Here is a 19,640-nt window from a genome sequence, read left to right on the forward strand (position 1 = left end):
TCCCTGTGGTCAAGGCTCCAAGCCGGCCTCCTTCCCTCCTTCCCTCCTTCCCTGCCCAGAGTCTCAGCTACCTCGGAAAAGAGGAGGTGGCGTGACACCGGCTCTGCCGACAAGCCCGGCCCGGGTGTTTTGAAAGCAGAGGTCCGTGAACGTTTTTAATCTGTAGGTAAACGGTACCAAACCCCAGTATGGACCGTGCATGGGCGCTCAGCACTTGATGACAGAAGATGCCGGCAGGGAAACGCAGTGAACCAAATGCCCTCCCACCCGAGGCCACAACACCCACAACACCCACAACACACACAACGACACCCAAAACACACATAACACCCACAACACCCATAACACCTCCCACAACACCCACAACACCCACAACACCCACAACACAACACCCACAACACCCACAACACACACAACACCCACAACACCCACAACACAACACCCACAACACAACACCCACAACACACACAGCACCCACAACACCCACAACACAACACCCACAACACCCACAACACACACAACACAACACCCACAACACCCGCAACACCCACAACACAACACCCACAACACACACAACACCCACAACACAACACCCACAACACCCACAACACACACAACACCCACAACACGCACAACACAACACCCACAACACAACACCCACAACACACACAGCACCCACAACACCCACAACACCCACAACACACACAACACAACAAACACCCACAACACAACACCCACAGCACCCACAACACAACACCCACAACACACACAACACAACACCCACAACACACACAACACTCACAACACCCACAACACACACAACACAACACCCACAACACAACACCCACAACACCCACAACACAACACCCACAACACACACAACACAACACCCACAACACACACAACACACACAACACCCACAACACAACACCCACAACACCCACAACACACACAACACCCACAACACCCACAACACACACAACACCCACAACACACACAACACAAACACCCACAACACACACAACACACACAACACCCACAACACAACACCCACAACACACACAACACAACACCCACAACACACACAACACACACAACACCCACAACACAACACCCACAACACCCACAACACACACAACACCCACAACACACACAACACAAACACCCACAACACACACAACACCCACAACACCCACAACACCCACAACACCCACAACACAACACCCACAACACCCACAACACAACACCCACAACACACACAACACACACAACGACACCCAAAACACACATAACACCCACAACACCTCCCACAACGCCACTCCTGGGTACACCCCCAGGCACCACGAAAACCTCTGTCCAACAAGAGCTGGTGCATGGACAACCACAGCATCTCACGCACCATAGCCAACAGCCCAACAGCCCAGCATCCACTCACAGACGAACCACGAACCACACACAGGCTGGCCACGCACGGAGCGCCACTCAGCCACGAGAAGGAAGGAGGCTGCAGCACACACCACGCCGGGATGAAACCTGAGGCAGGACCTCGAGTGACGGAGGCTCAGAGGGACACAGTGTCTGATCCCATTTCTACGAAACATCCAGAACAGGCAAAGCCAGAGTCGTGGAGGCTCCCAGGCTTGGGAAAGGGTGGGAAGCCAGTGCTGATGGAGACAGGCTTTCCTCTGGGGTGACGAGGACATTCAGGACTAGACAGAGGTGAGGGCCGCCTGACACTGCGATGTGCTGAACGCCGCCCAAGCGTGCACTTTAAAATCAGTTAACACCGGCCGGGCGCGGTGGCTGTCATCCCAGTGCTGTGGGAGGCCGAGGCAGATGGATCACCTGAGGTCAGGAGTTCAAGACCAACCTGGTCAACATGGCAAAACCCCATGTCTACTAAAAATACAAAAAAAGTTAGCTGGGCATGGTGCCGGACGCCTCTAATCCCAGCTGCTCGGGAGGCTGAGGCATGAGAATTGCATGAACCCTGGAGGCGGAGCTTGCAGTGAGCTGAGATCAGACCACCGCACTCCAGCCTGGGCAACAGAGCGAGACTCTGCCTCAAAAAAATAAATAAAATAAAATAAACTTGGCCCCATGGAAACCATTTTTCTTTCCTAATGGTGGCGGGATGGAGAAGGCTTTTCCATTCCTCATCCCCCCACGTCACCCCACAAAGAAGTCAGAGGCCCAGGGCCCCTCGAATCTCTCTGAGAGCACCTCGGAGAGACTCCGGGGAGGCCCGTCCACCTCACACAGCAGCAGGAGGCACCTCCGATCAGCAGCAATGCAAACAGCACTGCCCACTCCACAGCCCACCTACCCACTTCTTCCCAGCCAACAGGACCCAGGCCTTCCCAGGTGCGGGCCGAGTGTGTGCCCGGCTGTGGGGCAGCCCCATCTCGGGGCAGTGCCCGAGTGGGAATGGGTGAAGGACGTACCGGGCTGGTGGTGGTGAAGGGACACAGGACACAGGAAGGACATCTGTCCCTGGCCACCGTGGGTGGGATGTGGGCCCCAGTGGGCAGTGGCCGTGCTGGTATAGGCAAGGCCGCGCCTCTTCACCCTGTCCTCACCCCAGCGGCCCTGGAGCAGCAGATGGACTCAGAGAGCTCCTGGGAAGGGGCTGTCGGCTGATGCAGGAGGAAGACGGAACTGTCACCCCAGGCTGGGTGGGAACGGAGGGACAGGACCCCACCCGCCATCAGGGGCCTACTCATAACACGGTCCCACGGACCCCGTCCAGAGAGCGGAGGACCTTCCCAGAGGGCATGGAGCTGCCTCAGTGGTGGCCCCCAGCCTCCCAGGTCAGGGGCCTTCCCATTGTTGGCCGCCCAGAGGCTCCCAGTCCACTCCCCCCATTCCCCACTCTAGCTCACAGAGCCCCTGAGGATAGAGTCCTGAGCGTCCCCCAGGCCTCGGTCTTCCCACCCAAAGCGGCTCCTGTGCTTCACATCGAACCTCCCCTCCCAAGGTGCCCCTGCCCACACACCACCCTGCACCAGTGGGGTCAGAGCCTCCAGGAGACGAGGCCTCGGCCCAGCGTCCCTCCCTGCCTCCTGCCTCCAAGCTCAGGCCTGAAACACGAACCCTGGGTCCCTTTCATCACACAAGTCTCAGTATTTGAATCCAGCTTTACAACAGCCCTGCTGTAGGCAGGTGTCTGCTTTTGAACAAACTGTTGGTTCCCGTCCCCAATGCCCTGGGTGCGAAAATCTCAGCATTTAACGCACCTGGCTTCCAGCCTCTGGCAGGATTTCGGGATGTGTGAGTGACTCGTCTGACCTGGGTCCAGGCACAGTGGTCCCAGCTGTACCCTGGAGGCTGAGAGTTCATTCCCCCCACTAGGACTGGGCCAGACCCCTGCCTGGCTGCCTGCGCCTCAGGCCTGAGCTGGGCTGTTCCCCGGGCCTGGGACACCCTTCCAGGTCCTGTCTGCTGCAAGGTTCCTGGAGCACATTCTCCCAGGACACAGGGGGGCAAAGAGAGAAACAGCAGGGTCCCCTCAGGACGCACATCCCAGCTCCAGATGTCACGTGTGTGGCCTGAGGGGAGGGGTGTGTTCCTGTGCATGGCAGCAAGTGTCCGTGTGTGTGCATGTATTGTGTGTGCGTGTGTATGTGCATGTGTGTTGCGTCTGCACATGTGTGTCTGTGCACGCGTGTTGTGTGTGTGCACTGCGTGCCATTGCACCCGTGGCATAAGGTGACACATGCAGCTTCCAGAGCTACCCCACGGCCTCCAGCACAACCCAGGCAGCAGAGGCCGACCCGTTTTCCGTCCTGTGTCTCGGTTTCCTTGTTTGTGCAACAGGGACCCTCCCAGAATCCCTGGGGTGACTCTGGGGAGCACAGTGACAAGCAGGTCCGTGAAATCCCTGGGTGCAGTGACTGGCACCTCCCGAGTGCAGCCCAAGGGCAGGGGTTCCACCAGAACCCGCTTTGCAACCACTGGGAGACCAACCTGCACGGAAGATCACAGCCTGCAAGGGGCCGCGCGAGAATCAGGCGGCAAAATCCACGAGACAGACGCGGGGAGCCGAGCAGAGACGCCTGGGAAAACAGATCCGGCGCCACGTCTGAGGCCTGGAAGCGACCGGGTCAGGCAGGTGGGGAGATGTCTTCACACCTGGCCTGAGAGCCACATCCTGAGTGTTCATAAGCAGAGGCGGAGCCAGGGCCGGGTCTCCCAAAACCACCTCACACACGTGCACAGACACACGTGCTAACATGCACAGACGCACGTGCTAACATGCACAGACGCACGTGTACACAGACACGTGTGCGCACCCTCCCCTCCCCAACGGCACAGCCGCTCCTCAGAGAACCTCCCTCCTCGGCCTGGTGAGTCTTGAAACGGCGTTTACATTTTTTAGTTTAAAACTCACACATTTCCCCGACCCTCTTATTCTTTTTGTGAGACGGAGTCTCACTCTGTCACCCAGGCTGCAGTGTAGTCGTTGATCTCGGCTCCCTACAACCTCTGCCTCCCGGGTTAAGCAATTCTCCTGCCTCAGCCTCCCAAGTAGCTGGGACTACAGGTGCCGCCACCACGCCCGGCTAATTTTGTGTGCATGCGTGTGTGTGTGTGTGTGTGTGTATTTTTACTAGAGACGGGGTTTCCCCACGTTGGCCAGGGTGGCCTCAAACTCCTGACCTCAGGTGATCCACCCGCCTCGGCCTCCCAAAGTGCTGGGATTACAGGCGTGAGCCACTGCGCCCAGCCCAACATCTGTTTTTAAAATTCACCATCCACAGACACAGTGGCAGCCACAGCACACGCAGCCCACAGAAGCCCGGCCGGGTTAAAAAGCAGCAGTTTTGTGGCAAACCCTGAATTCTGTTTCAGTGGCCGAAGGAGCACGTTAGCACATCAAGGAGAAAGAGAACTTGGGAGGGAGAAGGAGAGGTGGATGAGGAATCAGATTAATTTATTTTGTGTAGCAAAATATCTTACCAGCTTTCAGCTGTAAAATTCTGACACGCTTACCTGAAGGGGACAAATAGACCACAGCGACCCTCGCTGTCACACCCGCAGAGCCCGGCGCCGAGAGCCATCCTGGACTTTAAAAAGTGGAATGAAGGCGAAATCACACAGAAAATAAAAGCAGACGCTCAAAGGAAGCGGCTGTACGTAATTGCTTTTAGCAAATAAACATTCTTAAATCCCGGTTTGACGGGAACCGAGGGAGAAAAGTACAGGTTTTAGGAAAGAACGGAGGGGTGGGGGCTTGGAGCTAAAAGAGGCATCTAATTTTATCTGGCTCCTTTCCAACAATAAAATCTAATCCATCATTTTCTCTGGGTGAAGGCTCTTAATGAAAATTTAGAGCGTGTGACTGAAATTTAGAATTCCCCAGGGATCCCGCAAGGAACATACCTAACAGCCGTGCAAACCTCCCTCCAGCCCGAGCTGCCAGAGGGCACGGCCGCGTGGAAGCAGCGGGTTCTCATCTGGCTCTCAGACCACCGTGCCCCTCGCCACACGGGGAGCCTGTCCCTGAACCGAGGCCACGTGCTTGAGCTTGGCAGTCCGGCCTCCCCATGGGCTGGGCAGACCCAGCGTCTGGCTCTGGGATCCACGGCCATTTGCGGCTCACAGCACGAAGCCACGTGGGAAGGGGTGGGGGCCCCGGGTCCTCCTCTCAGCCTCTCAAAGCAACACATTTGCCCCGACGCCGTCTGCCATCACCCTCCCGCTCGGAGAGTGACAAGGAGGAACGAATCCCGCTCTCCTCTGCTTCCTGGAAGCTCTCACGGTGAAGAACAAAAGTCAGCCCACATTCTGGGGTGCACAGAATGGGATCTGCAGGGGAGGGGGAGGCAGAGGCGGCCGGCTGAGCACCCGCCAGCTGGTAAGAGGCAGGGCTTCGTGACGCGGATGGAATCGGCACCAGTGCCCCATCGTGGCTTCTCACTGTCCAGAGAAGACCCCGGGTGACTCCGCCCTCCAGGGCACCCTGGGGCAACGTGGGACGTTTTTGCCCATCTCGAATCACAGATGCTGCTGGCATCAGGTGAGGGGAGGCTGAGGAGGCTGCAAACATCCTCAGAGCAGGGGCAGCCCCCGCGCAGGGATGCATCCTGGATAGGCCAGCAGTGGTGCCATGGATGGGACAGTGGTGCTGTGGACGGGACAGTGGTGCCACGGATGGGACGGTGGTGCCACAGACGGGATGGTGGTGCTGTGGATGGGACGGTGGCACCGTAGACAGGATGATGGTACCATGGATGGGACAGTGGCGTGCCCACCAGGGCTCTCAGCAGGCCCACGCTCAGCCAGCATCAGAATGACTTGTGTTACGGGCTCACAGCTCCCGACGCCTTGCAGGGATGTGGAGCCCCCCCATTCCACCCCCGTCCCCAGGACCAGGTTGGACGCTCAGATGCACCCCTGCCGCGGCATCCCTTTCCCGACACAGCACGAGGACACTGGGGGTGGCATCCACTCTCCCTGAGTTTCATGGCTTGGGCAGGGGCTGGTGTCCCCAGACCACGTTTGTCCACAGACTCGGGGGACCCAGGCCTCCCTGCACGCCGCCAGGCCTGGGGAGGGGATAGCCGCCACCGTGGGACTGGGGGCAGCAGGTGGGGCTGGTCAAGGCGGAGGACCAGGGTTCCCCTAGTGTGACGAGCTCGCTCTGCTGCTGGCCGTCGTGGGCCTGCTGTGGACAGGCGTCAGGTCAGGTCTTCTGCCCATCTTTTAATTGGGCTCTTTGCCTTTCTCTGGTTTCCTCTCGTCTTTCTTGAGCCCCTGCGTGTACAAGGCTCTGATGCGCCTCCCAGCCCCAGAGGCCCGTGGTGTCCCCGTGGTGTCCCCTTGTGTCCCCGGCACTCGGCTGTGAGGCTCGCAGGAGGCAATCGGGGCCTTCCAGCCCTGGCCCAGCCCCTGGAGAATGACAGGACGTTTGCAGGCAGTGGAGACCTTTGGTTAATGCTCCCTGAAGCCGACCTGGGATTGGGGGCAGTCTCAGGTTTTAATATCCTCTGGGGGTTCCATTTTTAAGGACCTTCTTGGATGAGACGACATTGTCATCCAGGGTATTTCACTTTCTCCTGGGAAGACACAGACCCCAGACAGCCTCAAGGGATCTAAGGATAGCCCAGAGGTCAGGCTGACCATGAGCCAGCGTAACATACAAGAGTGGCCACTGCTTCCAAACTGAGTGCGAGCCCAGCGTAATCCTAAATCCAGCACACACGCCCACCACAATCCTAAATCCAGAACACAAACCCACCACAGTCCTAAATCCAGAACACAAGCCCACCACAATCCTAAATCCAGAACACAAACCACCGCAATCCTAAATCCAGCACACACGCCCACCGCAATCCTAAATCCAGAACACACGCCCACCGCAATCCTAAATCCAGAACACAAACCACCGCAATCCTAAATCCAGAACACACGCCCACCGCAATCCTAAATCCAGCACACACGCCCACCGCAATCCTAAATCCAGAACGCAAACCCACCACAATCCTAAATCCAGAACACAAACCACCGCAATCCTAAATCCAGAACACAAACCACCACAATCCTAAATCCAGAACACAAACCACCGCAATCCTAAATCCAGCACACAAACCACTGCAATCCTAAATCCAGAACACAAACCACCACAATCCTAAATCCAGAACACAAACCCACCACAATCCTAAATCCAGAACACAAACCCACCGCAATCCTAAATCCAGAACGCAAACCACCACAATCCTAAATCCAGAACACAAACCCACCGCAATCCTAAATCCAGAACACAAACCACCACAGTCCTAAATCCAGAACACAAGCCCACCACAATCCTAAATCCAGCACACACGCCCACCGCAATCCTAAATCCAGAACACAAACCACCACAGTCCTAAATCCAGAACACAAGCCCACCACAATCCTAAATCCAGCACACACGCCCACCGCAATCCTAAATCCAGAACACAAACCACCACAATCCTAAATCCAGCACACACGCCCACCGCAATCCTAAATCCAGAACACAAACCCACCGCAATCCTAAATCCAGAACACAAACCACCGCAATCCTAAATCCAGAACACAAACCACCACAATCCTAAATCCAGAACACAAACCACCGCAATCCTAAATCCAGAACGCAAACCACCACAATCCTAAATCCAGCACACACGCCCACCGCAATCCTAAATCCAGAACACAAACCACCACAATCCTAAATCCAGCACACACGCCCACCGCAATCCTAAATCCAGAACACAAACCCACCGCAATCCTAAATCCAGAACACAAACCACCGCAATCCTAAATCCAGAACGCAAACCACCACAATCCTAAATCCAGCACACAAACCCACCGCAATCCTAAATCCAGAACACAAACCCACCGCAATCCTAAATCCAGAACACAAACCACCGCAATCCTAAATCCAGAACACAAACCACCACAATCCTAAATCCAGAACACAAACCACCGCAATCCTAAATCCAGAACGCAAACCACCACAATCCTAAATCCAGCACACACGCCCACCGCAATCCTAAATCCAGAACACACGCCCACTGCAATCCTAAATCCAGAACACAAACCACCACAATCCTAAATCCAGAACACAAACCACCGCAATCCTAAATCCAGAACACAAACCACCGCAATCCTAAATCCAGAACGCAAACCACCACAATCCTAAATCCAGAACACAAACCACCGCAATCCTAAATCCAGCACACACGCCCACCGCAATCCTAAATCCAGAACACAAACCACCGCAATCCTAAATCCAGAACGCAAACCCACCGCAATCCTAAATCCAGAACGCAAACCCACCGCAATCCTAAATCCAGAACACAAACCACCGCAATCCTAAATCCAGAACACACGCCCACCACAATCCTAAATCCAGCACACACGCCCACCGCAATCCTAAATCCAGAACGCAAACCCACCGCAATCCTAAATCCAGAACGCAAACCCACCGCAATCCTAAATCCAGAACACAAACCACCGCAATCCTAAATCCAGAACGCAAACCCACCGCAATCCTAAATCCAGAACACAAACCACCGCAATCCTAAATCCAGAACACAAACCACCACAATCCTAAATCCAGAACGCAAACCACCGCAATCCTAAATCCAGAACACAAACCCACCGCAATCCTAAATCCAGAACACACGCCCACCGCAATCCTAAATCCAGAACACAAACCACCACAATCCTAAATCCAGCACACACGCCCACCACAATCCTAAATCCAGAACACAAACCACCACAATCCTAAATCCAGAACGCAAGCCCAGCGTAATCCTAAATCCAGAACGCAAACCCAGCACAATCCTAAATCCAGCACACACGCCCACCACAATCCTAAATCCAGAACACAAACCACCACAATCCTAAATCCAGAACGCAAGCCCAGCGTAATCCTAAATCCAGAACACAAACCCAGCGTAATCCTAAATCCAGAACACAAACCACCGCAATCCTAAATCCAGCACACACGCCCACCACACTCCTAAATCCTGGCCAAAGCCACCCAGGAAAGCATTTTCAGAACCAAAATTTGCCGTCATACCAAGAGAAGAAGGATACTGCCCAAGCCAGGCAATGCAGAGTGACACCAGACCTCACCGTGAAACCCAGCATCAGGGCAGACGTCGAATCAAAACACATGTTCCTACCACATTAACGCGACACCACCAGCTTCACTTTCCGCACGGTGGCTCGAGTCTTCAATCTTCTGCCTGCGATCAACAGAGAATTTGGATTATTTTCCATAAAAGTGGAGCCCACATAATTCTCAGCAGACGCTCTTGTACGCACACAGGCCGCACCAGCACATGCTGCATTCTAAACCTCCTACAGGTTGAGAATCCTTCCCTTGAAAAGCAGCACAATTTAAAAGGAGCTCCCTACGCCAGGCGCGGTGGCTCACGCCTCTGATCCCAGCACTTCGGGAGGCCAAAGCAGGCGGATCACGAGGTTGGGAGTTTGAGACCAGCCTGACCAACACAGAGAAACCCTGTCTGTACTAAAAATACAAAATTAGCCAGGTGTGGTGGCGGGCACCTGTAATCCCAGCTACCTGGGAGGCTGAGGCAGGAGAAACGCTTGAATTTGAGAGGTGGAGGTTGCAGTGAGCTGAGATCACGCGACTGCCCTACAGCCTGGGAGACAGAGAGGCTCTATCTCAAAAAAAAAACTCCCTAAAATTCAAAACCATCACTTTTCTGTATCTACATGAAAGTGTGAGTCCAACCCCTCACACTCACAAGCTAAAATTTGAGTTTCTGATGAGAAACATCCAGAGTCCTTCTCCCACCTCCACAGCAGCCGAGCCTGGTAAAAAGGGTCGGGGGCCACGGTGGCCATGCGTGGGGCTGCCCCTGGCCATTCCCGGTGTCTGGGCGTCACTAAAGCTGGCCCAGCCTCGGCGTGTGGGCCACACAGGCTCCGTGCGGGTCTGGATGCCAACCCCCCCAGACTCACATCGCAGCTGAACCCCCCGAGCTCACTGCTCCTCCTCTGCAGAGGGCCCGAGTGTCCTCCAGGGGGTCTCCCCAGAGTGCTGTCACCAAGTCAGGGAAGGGCGTCCCCGCCCTGTGGGACCTGCCACTGGGTGAGAAAGAGCCGTGATACCATGGCTACAGCCCTCAGGATGGCAGGAGCCAGGCTGGTCCCACCTGCACTTGGGGGAGGCCCAGAGGCTCCAGGTGAGTTCACGTCCTGTGGCCGCCACAGAGTGGGGGTTCCAAACCACACCAGTTCCTTCCCTCTGGCTCTGGAGGCTCCCGAAACCCTCAGTGCTCCTAGGATGGTGGACACATGGCTCTGATCTCCGCCTCCGTCCACATGGCCAACCTGGGTCTCATTCCTTCTCTCACCAGGACGCTGGTCATGGCACCAACGCCACCTGGCTCCAGTCCGACCTCATCTTAATGTAATTCCTCCTGCAATGACCGCATTTGCAAATGAGGCCATATTTGAGGTTCCCTAGATGAGAATTTGGGGGGCACACTGTTCCAGGAGAGCGTGCTGTGGAACCTGGGGTGCCAGATTCAAGGAGAGGCTGGAAGAACAGGCAGAGTTTGTCCCCACCCTGGGTCCCAGTACTGCCGGGGACCCTCCTGCAGGTCCAGCCCTCCCCAAGCTCCTGGAACACCTGGGGAAGCTGAGACAGTGGCCAGCAGGTGAAGAAAGAAGCTTCAGGCCCAGCGATGAGAGCGGGCGGCCGTGTGGGGAGCTGAGCTCCTCAGGGCTGGAGGGGGCAGGGTAGGAGGGTCAAGAAGGGAGGAAAGGCGGAGTCAACCCCAGAGTTAAAAGCTCACAATGAAAAGGTATTTCAATAAAAACTTGACATTGGAAGATGACCCTTCCCACCCTCCCCAGCTCCTGGCTGGTCAGCAGGTAGCACCCAGCTGTCGGGCACAGGCCGCCCCTGCTCTGGTGACAGCTGCGGGTGCAGTGGGGGACACACAGTGGATCCACGCCTCCCCACCAAAGGTCGTATATGAGACATTTCCAAACCAATTTAAAACACACACAATAAAAAACTAAAACATCTTTTTCACGTTTTCCAATATCCACAGCTCCCCAAGGCTGCCAGGGGTCACCACCCCATAGGTGTGCACCTGGCCCTCCCCTGCCTCCCAGGGCCTCTTCTCTCAGCCACCTGCACAAGGTGACAACACTTTGTTCTCATGAAAAGCCACTGTGTCTGCCCGGGGATCACACGCAATCCTCGCCTCCCGCGTTTGCTGGCAAGTTCCACGAGCGTGTCCCACGTAAGGTGAGGGAGCCAGTGGGGCTGTGGTGGTGAAGGAGGCTGCTGGGAAGAAAAGACTATTCCTCTATCCTCTTAAATTCTGCGACTGGGGCCTGCAAATTAAACCGACAAAAGACGGATCCATAGGATGAAAAACTTGATTGACAAGCACACGGCAGCCAATGAGAGAAGTGGGTGGTTCAGCAGCGTGGACACCACCGCCTTGTATCCTCACTAGGTCAGGGAATGGGGTAGCAGAAAAGGCTTCTGAGGGGAAGAACAAATGGGTTTCTTCAAAAAAGACAAAAGGGGTTTTAGAAGGACAATAGATAAAGCTTGTCTGTGCACCTCACGCCTGTAATCCCAACACTGAGAGGCCGAGGAGGGTGGGTCACCAGAGGTTGGAGTTCGAGACCAGCCTGGCAACCAACATGGCAAAACCCCGTCTCTACTAAAAATACAAAAATTAGCCAGGCGTGGTGGCGCACATACCTGTAATCCCAGCTACTCCGGAGGCTCAGGCAGGAGAATTGCTTGAACCCAGGAGGCGGAGGTTGCAGTGAGCCCAGATCACGCCACTGCACTCCAGCCTGGGGGACAGAGCGAGACTATGTCTCAAAAAAAAAAAAAAATTAGCCGGGCATGGTGGTGGGCGCCTGTAATCCCAGCTACTCTGGGGGGCTAAGGCAGGAGAATCACTTGACCTGGGAGGCGGAGGTTGCAGTGAGCTGAGATCGTGCCTCTGCACTCCAGCCTGGACAACAGAGCGAGACTCTGTCTCAAAAAAAAAAAAAAAAGAAAGAAAGAAAGTTTATGATAATACAGGCATAAGCGGTGTTTCTGTCTTGGTTCCCCCAAGCAGAGATTTGGGGCATGTTTTATTCCAATTCTCTATTCTGGGAACGGAATCACCGTGAAGAAGGAATTTGTAGCAGCTTCAGGTCCCAGGAGTTGCTGGTTTTAGTCAGAAGAGAAGCTCTGAGAAGCCGTTTTTCTGCCTCTGTTGATCTCAGTTGCCTGCAGCTCACGATACTCCTGATGCCAACGTGGCATGTTTTCGGGTCGCAAATCTCGCTCCCCTTCGAGGCCCTCAACCACAACACACCGGGCCCATCACTCCATGCTGCAACCCTGTCCTATGGACGCAGATCTGCTTTTCCTCTGAGATCAGGCCCCAGCAGATCTTCTAGGAGCCCCTCAGTCTCCCAAGTGAGGATGTTTCCAACACCCAATGAGGCAGGAACGAGGAGGGGAATGTAGGCTCCACGGTGTGGAGTGAGGGGAGGAGGTGCAATGGGTCCTCACTCTGGGAAGCCACTAACAGAGCCCAGGAAAGGAAGCGCTGGACACCAGAGGGCCTCCCCAGGCCAGGCCAGCAGCCCCCAGTTCAGGCTGTGCTAAATAAACGCAGGCCACAAGGACATGCTCAGAGGGAAACCACTCCACTGATGGCTTCCTGAGGGCCCCGCAGTGCCGACAACACACACACATCAGATAAGCATCGCGCCTACCGTCACTCTACCCCCCACTCCAGCATCTCCTGGGTTTACTCTTTCAGTGAAACAGAGCTTGTGCTCTGAGCATCTGATAAATTACCGTGAGTAATGTCTTACACCTGACACCTGGAATAATGAATAAATTCCCTCCCCAAAAATAGGCACAAGTGTTCTTCACTCCCTGAAAGAGACATGGGCTTAGAAAGCACAGACTCACAAGTTCAACATGCACCGGGACCACCAGGGAGGACCCAATGGTGAGCCCTTCCATAACTTAACAGGAATCCTCTAAGTTGAGCTTTGTTGCTTGAGTTCACACTCAACTTGCTCTTTTTTAAGTGGGACCCACTAGTACATTCCTTTCTCAATGCCTATTTTCTGATTTAAGGGAAATGACTCTAGGGAGGTGAAAAGGAATATTATTACTTCACAGTCCACATGTATTCCATACTGAAAGTCAGGTGGTTCTGCAACATGGAGGTCTGGCATCCACAGGCTGTGTCCTGACAGCAACCTGGACATGGTACAGCCAAGATGGTGGGGGCCATCATCATCACCACCATCACCATCACTATAGCCTTCACCATCATCATCACCATCACTATTGTCTTCACCACCATCATCACCATCGCTACAGTCTTCACCACCATCATCACCATCGCTACAGTCTTCACCACCATCATCACCGTCACTACAGTCTTCACCACCATCACCGTCACTACAGTCTTCACCACCATCACCGTCACTACAGTCTTCACCACCATCATCACCGTCACTACAGTCTTCACCACCATCACCGTCACTACAGTCTTCACCACCATCACTACAGTCTTCACCATCATCACCGTCACTACAGTCTTCACCATCATCACCGTCACTACAGTCTTCACCACCATCATCACCGTCACTACAGTCTTCACCACCATCATCACCGTCACTACAGTCTTCACCACCATCATCACCGTCACTACAGTCTTCACCACCATCACCGTCACTACAGTCTTCACCACCACCATCACCGTCACTACAGTCTTCACCACCACCATCTGATGATGGTGAAGACTAGTGATGATGGTGAAGACTGCAGTGATGGTGATGATGGGGAAGACTGTAGTGACGGTGATGGTGGTGGTGAAGACTGTAGTGACGGTGATGATGGTGGTGAAGACTGTAGTGACGGTGATGATGGTGGTGAAGACTGTAGTGATGGTGATGATGGTGAAGACTAGTGATGATGATGGTGAAGACTGTAGTGACGGTGATGATGGTGAAGACTGTAGTGACGGTGATGATGTGGTGAAGACTGTAGTGACGGTGATGATGGTGGTGAAGACTGTAGTGACGGTGATGATGGTGGTGAAGACTGTAGTGACGGTGATGATGGTGGTGAAGACTGTAGTGATGGTGATGGTGGTGAAGACTGTAGTGATGGTGATGATGATGGTGAAGACTAGTGACGATGATGATGGTGAAGACTGTAGTGACGGTGATGATGGTGAAGACTGTAGTGACGGTGATGGTGGTGAAGACTGTAGTGATGGTGATGATGATGGTGAAGACTAGTGACGATGATGATGGTGAAGACTGTAGTGACGGTGATGATGGTGAAGACTGTAGTGACGGTGTTGATGGTGGTGAAGACTGTAGTGACGGTGATGATGATAGTGAAGACTGTAGTGACGGTGATGATGGTGAAGACTGTAGTGACGGTGATGATGGTGGTGAAGACTGTAGTGACGGTGACGATGGTGGTGAAGACTGTAGTGACGGTGACGATGGTGGTGAAGACTGTAGTGACGGTGATGATGGTGGTGAAGACTGTAGTGACGGTGATGATGGTGGTGAAGACTGTAGTGACGGTGATGATGGTGGTGAAGACTGTAGTGACGGTGATGATGGTGGTGAAGACTGTAGTGACGGTGGTGATGGTGGTGAAGACTGTAGTGACGGTGATGGTGGTGAAGACTGTAGTGACGGTGATGGTGGTGAAGACTGTAGTGACGGTTCACCATCACTACAGTCTTCACCATCACCATCACTACAGTCTTCACCATCATCATCACCGTCACTACAGTCTTCACCATCCTCACCATCACTACAGTCTTCACCACCATCATCATCACTAGTCTTCACCATCATCATCACCATCACTACAGTCTTCACCATCATCACCATCACTACAGTCTTCACCATCATCACCATCACTATAGTCTTCACCATCATCATCACCATCACTATAGTCTTCACCATCATCATCACCATCACTACAGTTCACCATCATCATCACCATCACTACAGTCTTCACCACCAACACCACCATCTCTGACTGACACTTACATGGCACTGACCACTTGCCCTCTCCATGTATCCATTTATTTAATCCTCACACCTGTTAGGTAGGAACCATTAGCCCCAGTTCACAAGTGGTGAAACCAGAGCACAGAGAGGTTAAAACCACGTAGGCAGGCTGGGGGCGGTGTGGCTCACACTTGTAATCCCAGCACTTTGGGAGGCCGAGGTGGGCGGATCACAAGGTCAGGAGATTGAGACCACAGCGAAACCCCGTCTCTACTAAAAATACAAAAAATCAGCCGGGCACGGTGGCGGGCGCCTGTAGTCCCAGGTACTCAGAGAGGCTGAGGCAGGAGAATGGCGTGAACCCACGAGGCGGAGCTTGCAGGGAGCCGAGATTGCGCCACTACACTCTAGCCTGGGCAACAGGGCGAGACTCCATCTCAAAAAAAAAAAAAAAAAAAAAAAAAAAAACACGCAGGCAGAAGGTAACACCACCAGAGTGTGAACCCAGGCAGTCTGGTTCCAAAATTAGTCCTGTCCCTCAGCCCCCCGACTCTAGGTGAGCATTCAGACACGGCAGGCTTGTGTGTGGGTGCACAGTCAGCAAGGACAGCCTTGCTTTCCTTCCTCCTGCCTCCTTCTGCTTTGGCCTGTGTCCTGCACAGAGAAGGCTCCCCCAGGCCCTGTGGGGACGGAAGGAGGGGGCAAGTGGGCGTTAAAATGGGAAAGTCTCGGGCCGGGGGCGGTGGCTCACACCTGTAATCCTAGCACTTTGGGAGGCCAAGGAGGGCATGAGCTCAGGAGTTTGAGACTAGCCTGGGCAACACGGTGAAACCCCATCTCCACTTAAAATACAAAATTAGCTGGGTGTGGGGCAGGCGCCTGTAGTCCCAGCCACTCAGGAGGCTGAGGCAGGAGAATCACTTGAACCCAGGAGGCAGAGGTTGCAGTGAGCCGAGATCGCGCCACTGCACTCCAGCCTGGGAAAAAAAAGCGAAACGGTCTCAAAAACAAACAAAAAAACGGGGAGGTCTGGCTCCCGTCACTCACCTGCAGCTGGAACACCCCGAGGAGCCCGACTCAACACGTGCTTTTCTGAAGATGAGCCACAGAAGTTGTTCCTGGGGAGCAGGGCCGGTTCTTTCGTGCTTCTAATGCTATAGGAAACCTCAGCTGGGGAGGCCGCAGGCGAGGGGCCGCAGACAGGCCTAGGGTCTGCAGGAAGCTGCGAGTCGACAGGAGAGAGGGGATGAGAGACGCGCTCAGCACAGGCGGCGAGAAACGCTGCCGTCACCTCCTGCCTGGGCCACGTGGGGCCGCCCGGCCGCCGCCATGCAGTTGTGGTGTGTAAAACCGTGGGTCGGCCTGCGTCTGCTGGCCACCAGGGAGCAGAGGCTCGTTAAGAACGTCTGTTAAAAGCCAGGAGCCTCCATCGTCACTCAGCTAAAAACGTGTCAGTGGAGAACAGAACCAAATGTGCTTTTTCTAGGGGAGGAAACAGGCTTTTCACATACCAGCTGTCACCAGGACCAGGTAGGTGTGAGGGCCTGGCAGGTGACAGTGGGCAGCAAGGGGATGGCCGGCAGTGGCGCCAAAGGGTTGCGTCTCGCCAGAGCCTTCCTCCTCGCCTCCTGGTCAGATCCTCCCCCTCCCTCACCACCGTGCGCCTGCAGCCACACTCGCCCCTCCCAGCCTTGGCCGGAGAGTCCTCCGAGGTGCGTGCGAGGCAGCAGACAGAGTCCCCGTGCCAGCCACCCTCCCCCTCTTCGCTCCGTCTTGCCAGGTGACTCCAAGTCTTCAGCAGCAGAACGCGGTCCTCCATCCTCGGGGTCCCTGAGCTGCAACGCAGCCGCCTGAGGCTGGGGACGGCCCCAAGGAGCCCCCAGTCACCAAGAAGTAGCTTTCAGAAAAGCCGCTGCAGGTTCCGGGGAAAGGCGGCCTGAGCGTGCATTCCCGTGAGACCGCCTGGAGAGGCAAGCCCCGCTGTGGGGGACGAGGCAGGCTGCAGGGCAGGGGGTGCCTGATGGGGGCTGAGGCTTGTGCAGAGAAGCCAAGAGGACACCTGGACCCTCCGAGTCCAGCCACGAGAGATCCAGAGCCCCTGACGAAAGCAGAGCCTTGGGCCGGGCCCTGTGGCTCATGCCTGTCATCCCAGCACTGTGGGAGGTCAAGGCAGGCGGATCACGAGGTCAGGAGATCGAGGCCATCCTGGCTAACACGGTGAAACTCCGTCTCTACTAAATATACAAAAAATTAGCCGGGCGTGGTGGCGGGCGCCTGTAGTCCCAGCTGCTCGGGAGGCTGAGGCAGGAGAATGGCGTGAACCCGGGAGGCGGAGCTTGCAGTGAGCTGAGATCGCACCACTGCACTCCGGCCTGGGCGACAGAGCAAGACTCCGTCTCAAAAAAAAAAAAAAAAGAAAAAAGAAAGCACAGCCTCTGCTCCCTGCTGAGAGGAGGCCCCAGGCCGGGGGAGGGGGCTGCCCCACGTGTTCCCAGTAGGTACACCCCTGCCCCCACCCACAACAAATGGGGCACAGCAGGTGTGGACGGGGCGGCCTTCTGCACCCTTCGTGGTGCTCAGCTCTCTCCCGGGACCCCTGCACCTCCCAAGGGCACCAGGCCTCCCTTGGCCCCGTTCCTTGTTGGCTTCCAGGCCTGACCCTATTTGACCTCTTCTCTGGGGTTCCCCTCACCTCCTCCCAGTGACAGGGGAGGGACACGGGTGCCTACAGGGAAGGTGACAGGTCCCTTCTAGCCTCAAGAAAAGTATGGTAAGCCCCAGTTGAGGGACCTTCTAGGAAATCCTGACCTCCCTCCTCAAAACCGCCCAGACCACCGACCTCCCTCCTCAAAACTGCCCAGACCACCAAAACCAAGGGAAGTCCGAGAAACAGCCACAGCCCAGGGGGGTTCACAGCCCAGGGGGGCTCACAGCCCAGGGGGGCTCACAGCCCAGGGGCGCCCAGGCAGCCGAACGGGAACCGTCCCGGGATGGGGAAAGGCCCCTCGGTGAAGGCCCAGGACTCGGGTGAACCGCGTCGATCCCGGCTCGCGCCAGTGTGAGGTGTGACCTCCACAGGACCCCACGGGGAGGGCACAGATTGGGGCTCGGCACTGTCTTCTCGGTGTTTCTGAAAACCCACAGCTGCCCAAAAGAAAACCTGTTATTTGTTTAAAGTACTAAGATTCCTGTCATCCCAGCACTTTGGGAGGCCAAGGCAGGAGGATCACTTGAGACCAGAAGTTTGACACCACCCTAGGCAACATAGTGAGACCTCGTCTCTATCAAAAAAAAAAAAAAAAAAAAAAAAACTTTAAAAAATTAGCCGGGCGTGGTGGCAGGCACCTGTAATCCCAGCTACTCGGGAGGCTGAAGCAGAAGAATTGCTTGAACCCAGGAGGCAAAGGTTGCAGTGAGCCAAAATCGCACCACTGCGCTCCAGCCTGGGTGACAGAGCAAGACTTTGTCTCAAAAAAAACTTTTTAAGGTAGCAGGATTCACCCATAATGACATCAGCCCGGCATTTCCACAGACCCCAAAAGGGAAGCGAAGAGACGGGCCTGGCTGAACCCACGTGCCACACTCCGAGTTTCTGCACAGCCTGGCTGTACTCGCAGGCCCCCATCTCAGCCCCACTTCTCCTCAGCTGCTTCTGGGGTTTCTGTAATTCCCCAACTATCCGGACCTCAGTGACTCTGGACTGAGGAGTCTTACCTCCCAGAGTGACTGTGCTTACAAATAGGATTTTCTCAAGCTGGTTTCTACTCTGAAAACAGTAATAACGTATGTCTGATCCTCGTCTTCAACAAAAAGATTTAAAAGCAGGAAAGCATGGCCGGGCATGGTGTCTCACGCCTATAATCCCAGCACTCCGGGAGGCCAAGGCAGGTGGATCACTTGAGATCAGGAATTCAGGACTAGCCTGGCCAACATGGTGAAACCCCATCTCTACTAAAGATACAAAAAACTAGCCGGACCTGGTGGCAGGCGCCTGTAATCCCAGCTACTCGGGAGGCTGAGGCAGGAGAATCACTTGAACACAGGAGGCGGAGCTTGCAGTGAGCTGAGATTGTGTCACTGCACGCCAGCCTGGGTGACAGAGCAAG

The sequence above is a fragment of the Nomascus leucogenys genome, chromosome 18 (assembly GCF_006542625.1).
Source record: "Nomascus leucogenys isolate Asia chromosome 18, Asia_NLE_v1, whole genome shotgun sequence".
NCBI lineage: Eukaryota > Metazoa > Chordata > Mammalia > Primates > Hylobatidae > Nomascus > Nomascus leucogenys.